The sequence below is a fragment of the Saccoglossus kowalevskii genome, chromosome 12 (genome assembly GCF_978046115.1).
Source record: "Saccoglossus kowalevskii chromosome 12, keSacKowa6.1, whole genome shotgun sequence".
Lineage (NCBI taxonomy): Eukaryota > Metazoa > Hemichordata > Enteropneusta > Harrimaniidae > Saccoglossus > Saccoglossus kowalevskii.
This window is the reverse complement of record NC_140652.1, coordinates 9330575-9338423: the sequence shown is the minus strand read 5'-3', so window position 1 is coordinate 9338423 and position 7849 is coordinate 9330575. Positions and strand designations below refer to the sequence as shown.

At 33.5% G+C, this 7849-nt stretch overlaps 1 long non-coding RNA gene across 1 annotated transcript; it reads left to right on the top strand.

The window, feature by feature from the left end:
- The first annotated feature begins 5345 nt into the window (after positions 1 to 5345).
- On the top strand, positions 5346 to 6555 carry LOC146735487 (uncharacterized). The gene is made up of 2 exons (XR_014931088.1): positions 5346 to 5438; positions 6159 to 6555. It is a non-coding gene; the product is annotated as an uncharacterized LOC146735487 (long non-coding RNA).
- The last annotated feature ends 1294 nt before the right edge of the window (positions 6556 to 7849 follow it).

The window sequence follows — 7849 nt, the reverse complement described above, 5'->3', positions numbered from 1 at the left end:
ATCGTTAACTAGTCAAATCAAATATTGAAATATGTAATTTCCACATCGACGATATGTGAAGGCCACGTAGTGCAGAAAAAATGATTATATGTGATACTTCCCCTTCCTTCTGTGTACATGACACTGTCCAGTGTAGAAGGTTGGAGGGATTATGGAGATGCCATTGTACTTGTAAAGGAAAATCTTGCCATCAGAACAAATCACGCCGGAAATTACTGTAAATAGATTTGTTCGAGTGCTTGTTTAGAATTGAACGCAATTCCTCCAGCATCCGAGAGATGCTAGGACTCAAACAATTGAAAACATGGCATAACAAACCAATTAGGTCCTGAACGTGAGCATGTCGTGTGGTTACTTCGTGATGATAATCTTGATAAACCAATAATAACTTATTTTATGACACTGAAATAGTCATGTCACCATCGATGCACCACCAAAGTGAACAATGTTAATAGTAAACTGCAGGACCTAAACATATAGCTATGTGCATTGGTAGTACGTTGACGAGTGGTGAAGCAATGAGAAAATAATATTTGCCATTGCAGTTGTAAAGTAATAAGCCGTAATTATAAAGGTTAATGCAAATCTTATATAATAGACAACCAGAACCCAGTGACCGAATGTCTCAACCATCAACTCAACAGTAGAATAATGGAATTTAAAATCCAGACTCAATTACTCATTGCTAGGAATGCTATATTTACTGGGTAGCCTTCTGGGAAATCTATAACAATTTACTTGGAATGATCTTTATTGTCAAAATACTTTACTGGCGATGTGGTAATAGGTGTAGATAAAAGTGAAGAATTAAAGGGTAAGATTGCAGGACCAAAATATTCTTATGTTGACAAGTATCCCTCCACAAAATGTCAGATTTTATTAATGCGTAGTAGGGAGGAAACTACGAAAATAACTGATGACAATATTGTGAACAATATCATTTTATCATTCATTTGTATATTTGTTTCAGGACCCGAATAAATATGCAACAGAAATAACAATCATTATATAAAAAAGTTCATTGCCAATCATGTGATCTAGTAGGCAAATTGAATTTGCTCCCAACATTAAAATCTGTCAACTCTATTTGGTTAGATTCATGCACAATTCAATGAGTTTCGTAGATGAGGTGATTATATATCCAATTACCAAATAAACACTTAAATGCTATTACTTAACCAATAAATATGAAATTCATATTTTCTAGATTACAGCTTTACATTTATTATTTACTATTAAAATTACTTAATCAGTTGTTGTAAAATGTATTTATATTTCATGTGTTTCAACTCTGGAAATTTCGTTTTCATTCACCTTGTATTTCAATGATTATATTAAATTTTAAAAATATCCACATTCGAGGGATAAGAACAGGCCAACATTACAGACTCAACAACACTGACATTAATTTTAGCATATGTTGCGGTAAATTAATTTGGTGGACACGTGACTATTGACAAGATATTGCATTAGCCAAATATGTAAATACATCTCAAACATTATTTTGCCCCTGAAAACACTATAAACAAAGTAATCCATTATTAAAGATAAATGATAGCATAAACAGTTTAGTTTACTTTTTATGATTTTTTTACATATTTATCAATCCTACCTAATGCGAATTTAAAATTTCTAATCGAAACGCCAGACGCTTCAGTACAGTTTTTTTTTTAAATAACATCATCGTATTATTAATACTTAACCAGATGAGGTACTGTACAGAAATAGTTGCCTAAACACTAACATGTTTCGATTTTAATGTCAATTGCCTGACTATTGTCAGTTTTTGTTTGTTCTTGTAACTTGTTTTGTCACTTGTTGCCATTCCTTTGTTGCATGTTCTTGTAACTTGTTTTGTCACTTGTTACCATACGTTTGTTGCATGTTCTTGAACTTGTAGATTTTTCATTACGTATTATAAGGATTTATGTTTGATATATTAGTAATAGCTTTCTTTAAAAACGCTAAGCAGCATGATGTGGCATTGGTGAGGGGCAATGATATTCCAAGTTTATCGATATCTGGAAAGCTCGTTATTATTGGTCATATACTTAGATTCCCATAATGGATTGATGGAAATGGAATAAAATGCTCGACGATAAATTTCCAAAGAAATGGACAACATATTTTTCCGACATTTAACTTACAAAAAAACCCATTCCACATAGTGTACATGGCTGGATTGAATGCATAAAATAGAGCATTATTGCTCCAACTTGCTATATATTTCAGAGCTGAATATATTATCTTAACAACCAATACCATTATTTCGAAGCCATGTGACGTTGATTATACTTTATGTATTTTTTTATTATTTTTGTTTGCTGGAACTTGTAATTATTTAATATGTCTCGTTCATTCCTTCATTTCAGCATATGAGCAAATACAATGCCATATACACAGAAAAGAAACTTTAAGATGATCAAAACCAGTTACTGTTCAGTGATAGTACCATTAACGACCACTGCGATAATTATAAATTTGAAGTAATGTGCTACATTGTGGTGATTCTTGATCAAAGAAAATAATGATTTCGATTAACAATAACGTTGATTACATTAAAAAGCAGTCCACATTTGGAAACTAAATGTCTTATTATTTGATTTGCTAATTGACAGGAAAAAGCTTATACTGAGAAGTGATTTTGTCAGAGTCGTTCTATACTTATATTGCAATGCAAGATATAAAAGCAATTTACATGTCTTATTATGGATATCTATTACACTACAATGTATCCTCAATAACATGATAATTTTTATACATATTTCATTATAAATCAATGCGCGTTCAATACCGCAAAGTTTTACCATATGATTTGTGTCCAATATGTCTATGCATATGTTTGATAATAAAAAAATCAAATTTCAGTAGACAATATCTGAAAGAACAAGCCAAAAGCAATCATATGAAATGGGAAAGGCGAGTGTATCTGTTAGTTTCTTGAAGTATATCATGCTAAGTCTTCTTGTAATCATGGTATTAATTGTTATCATATATGACTATCATTTAGTCAAAATACCTGCATTGAAACCTAAGGTATGTCATATGTTAATAAATTACTTATCCTGCCTTTTCAATATAATGTAATATAATGTATATTCATGTCATTGATTATTTATAACTTCAGTGTATTGTAATCGTCCGATAATTTCGATTTATTATGAATATTGTCTATTTGTCTGTGTGCTTCTCTTTATGTTTCATCAACGCCTATGCCGTTTTCGTCTCCCTAGTCTCGGCGACAGTTTATAGGGAATACATTGGCATATCCCTCAGAATAAGTCCAGTTATTCGAATAGTTCCGCTCACATAATCTGTTAGTGTATCAGAGAAAACAGGTTTGCTGTACAATAGCTGGATTGAATGCATTGCTATACAAATTACTGACTACTTTATTGTCTCGGAAGATTGGTAATGGCAGGTAATGCAGTGCTGTTTTCAATAATTAGTTTACACTGGGAGAGCTAGGCATGTAGGCACATTGTTGTAATTGTATACATTGGCAGTTTAACTCTGATCATTTTCCGATTGTCAATTCTGATATAAATATGCTGTTCTGTGTCTTAATTGTAACATTTTCATATGGCGATGTTAAGTTCTGCACATAGTATTTTTAAAATACCACTTATATCGCACATAATAATTACATAAAACTATTTGTTTGTATGAATCATCTGTCAATGTGGATACTAAGTTGTGCAAGCAATTGTGGTTTCATTGTTCATGGGTTTGAATATGTGAGTTTATTTCTGATCTCTGTATACTATTTTTTTGGTCAAAATTGTCTTTCTCTTTTTATGGATTTCAGTAAGAGCTGTTACATGTATGATATTATTGTTAAACATCTGGTTTATCAAATAATTTTGGAATTAATTTTTCTCTGTCTCTATTTTGTATATAGTGCACCGAAGAGTGCAACACTATCATAGTGAGCGAGGGTTAATTAGAACGACCTGGACTTCTTGTATTGAATGGTACAAATTTTGACAATATATGGAGTATGTTATGAATTACTGGCAAATTTACGATGTTTTAATTTCGCAATTGGTAACTGATACGAATTAACCTATTATGTCAGTAATAAACTCTTTATCCAAGTTTTGTAGGGGGGACATTTTCATTGACGATACCTAACCCAAACGGCCTACGGCGACGTTTATGGGCAAGTGCATTTTTGCCTGACAATGGCATGATTTAGCTATAAAATTGCTAAGACATATTTTCTATGCGTTTTCAGTTGGTAGAATACGACAAAAACCACGACCCTTTATGTTTCATCATGCCTGCTTTTATCCGTCCCAAAAGTGGACTTCAAGCGCCTCGTGTCTGCAATGGTTGCTGCCTAATACAGGAACTGCTCTATTGCTACTTATCCAATTCCAGTTCAAAAAACGCAAATTAATGGATCTACTATAAGAAGTTGGGAAGACACATTTGATGTTAGAAGCATGGTGGCAAATTCCTCGATTTCATTAATAACACCGCACTCGTTTTATGAAAAGTGTGACGGAAAAGCAGCGTTCAGTGTTTGCAGAAATCGAAAAGAGATAAATTTCAAATATGTTATTAACAAAATACAATCTGATATAGGACTGTCATTTCGCATTGATAACGGAACAAATAAGGGTGGGTGGCTATGGCTGTGATACGTTTTTAAATGCGACATGTGTTATCACAACCATATCTAGCGTTTCATTGGAGGAATAGAACTGGAGAAAGGTAACACAATTACCCAATCATTCTGTCGTCTTACCCGCAACTTAACATTATATAATTGTTGGGAAATCAGATTAATCTTAGTTCTCAGTTTCAGTAACAATTGCATCTATTTCTATTTCATAATAGCTTAATGCGCCGCCGATGAAATTAAGTTTCTCAAACTGAAGTATTAATGAACATGGTTCTGTTTCAGATGTGACATATGGTATACTAACAACAATATTAGTCGGTGTGATTCTGATCGTCTAAATTTTCGGAAACAACTGGTGAATGTTATTCAAAACTTTATGAACGAGAAGAAATTAATGTATATATTTATATAGCATTTCCGCCGTTTACAAAGGTATCAGCAATCATTATATATTTTTTGCACACATAAAAAATTATACCTGAGTGCTCTATAGCCAATTAAATTCCCGCATTCGCAAGTTTGAATGATCATGTAAACAATAAGAATGCTAAGGTGCCTAAAAGTTGAAACTTGTTATGATTGCTGGATAGACAAATCAATTATATTGTTATTATATCATGTTTCATTATTTCAACGCTTTATTTATTATTAGTTTTGTTAATTCATTTTCTGTAGAGAATAATCGATATTATCGGTGATACTATTCCAAACTACTTCACAAAGAATGACATGATATTAGACCCACAAATTGAGTTGTATAAAGATGATAATTACGTCATATTTTTGCTGGAACAAGAAATAGCAATTCGTAAGTGATTTCTAACTTTTTTGATTCGTTTAATGGGTAGTAGTCGTCGCACGTGCGTGTGCGACATTTGGGTTGATAAACTTTCCTCAATCGAAGGCGCTCTTATAATGGGAATCACTATTATGATGTTTGACCTGGGAGGGACTTGCACTAATTACCGCTGGTGACTCTTTCGATACCTTCCAATCGCCTAAAAATACCTAATTAAGCTTGCTAACGTCTCAATTTGTACTCGTTGTACAGCCAAGGTCGCCATTTTTGTTTATATGAGGCCCATAAATCTCGCGCATTCGTGCACGACGACTAACGTCCTTTAACATCCAGTCCATGTCAAATGCTTGTATTTTTGTGAACAATTATAATCATGTCTACAAACGATTTTCAACGTACCTTTAAATGTATTGTAAATGTATTGTCCTAAAATAAAAACAAAACAAAACAAAATACTTATGAATATCAATTTCCTAATTGCATATACAATTCTAAATAAGTAACTTTTAATATGTTTTTTATTTACGAAAACATTTTGTTGTTCAATATGATTGTTCAGAAACGTATGGTCCAAAAATAATCTTCACAGGTTAACCATTGACAATTGATTCATCAAATTGTACATATCGTAATTGTATATTTTTTGTTTTATACAGTATGATTACCGAACGGAATAGAGGAATAATTACCACAAAGTAGTTAAATGGGTTTTATTTGTTCTTAATTCAGATGCAGATGAATTCATTGGTTGCAAAGGTTCTGCATGGACTGATCAAGTTGTGCAAGCAAGAAAACAAGTACGAAAAAAAAAACATCATGATCAATTCCTTGCCTGGAGTCCCTCTTGATGCAGTCCGGATAAACTGAGAATAAATGTTATGCAAAATATATTACGTCATGTGAAAATCAAAATTCATGTAGTGTGTTTCGTATTATAAATAGCCTTTATAGCAGGAAGCGTGTGTTATAGTTATTAGAGACTCCCTGCTCAAGTGGCTAAGAATATTGTCGTTTTATAAGTTTGAATCTTGATTGTATATGTTCTTGTCAATAATTGCTGTGTTATATGAAATGCTCTTTATTTGAGGTGTGCAAACTAGTGTGCAATAAAAAAATATATTTTGGACCATTTTGGATTAATGTTCACCAATGTCACAGTGTAAGGCCTGCTTAATGCAATTGAGAGGGCTACCCGCAGGACTCATACAGGATAGGGGGTTCTTTCACTGCTAGAATGGGGTAGACAAGACAAAAGTACTAGAAATGAAATATACATATACCAAAATATCGAGTTAAAGCTCGTGGCCGTTATGCATCTCTAAATGATTACAAGAAATAAAGCACAGATAAATACAATGAATAAAGTCACGAAAATAGGGGATTGCCTATGGAAGTGTACATTGGTGATAACTGACAGTTCAGTTCCAGGATGTAGAAATGGATGACAGTCAATGGCTTCTGCAACACCACAACGAAGAAATACAGAAGAAATTGCAGAGAAACGCCGGTATTCTGGAGAGCACCGATGAAAGAAGGAGATCGCACAGCAGATAATACAAGTCTCACAAGAGGATGGTTGAAGCCTGTATAATTTATGTATCATGTTAGCATTTGTTATACACAGGGTACACAGTAGAAATGATGGATCCCCACTGTTTTCATTGTAGCCTATTTATAGACATAAATGGCCCAGATTAAAGGACACTATCTGGGCTTCCACATGAGCCAATCAGAATGTGAACCTGCTAGAGGCTGTCTCGTGTAGGCAAGTCAGTAGATCATAAACAACTTTGTTATTTTAATAACAGCACACCTGGTAGATTCCAATTGTTCTTCCAAAGTTATAAAAATAGTTTCTTATGGAAATCACAAGCACTCCTGATATATTCAAATTGTCCTTCCAGAGTGGTAACCAAGTTTGACTTGTCAATCACCTTTACGACAGTTATCACACGGCAATGAACACAGATTCTTCCCATGATTATATGCATACTTCTTTTTGCAGTGTTTGAGGTAATATGAGAAAAACATAGAATAAATGATGCTGACATTGCCCCCCCCATCAAGACTGAAGATTGCACATTTTCAGTCTAATAATCAGCATCAACTACCAATAAATTTACAATTCTCAAAATTGGAAAACAATATTGTAACAGTAATACTAAGCATTCTCAATCTTGCCTCATCATGCCGTACCTCATGAGCTAAACCTAGCTTCCAACGAAGATCAGGATCCTTGGGCTCCCTAGCTCTAATATTACCAATAATGAGATCATACACCGAGGTCATCATACAGTGCCTCGACTTCACCAACATAAAAGGGTGTATAAGTATATAGCCTAGCTGATGTGGTTTTCAGACATGTAACATCATCACACAGGTATGGCTCACCCCAGTCAATTTCCTCTACCAACTTTCTA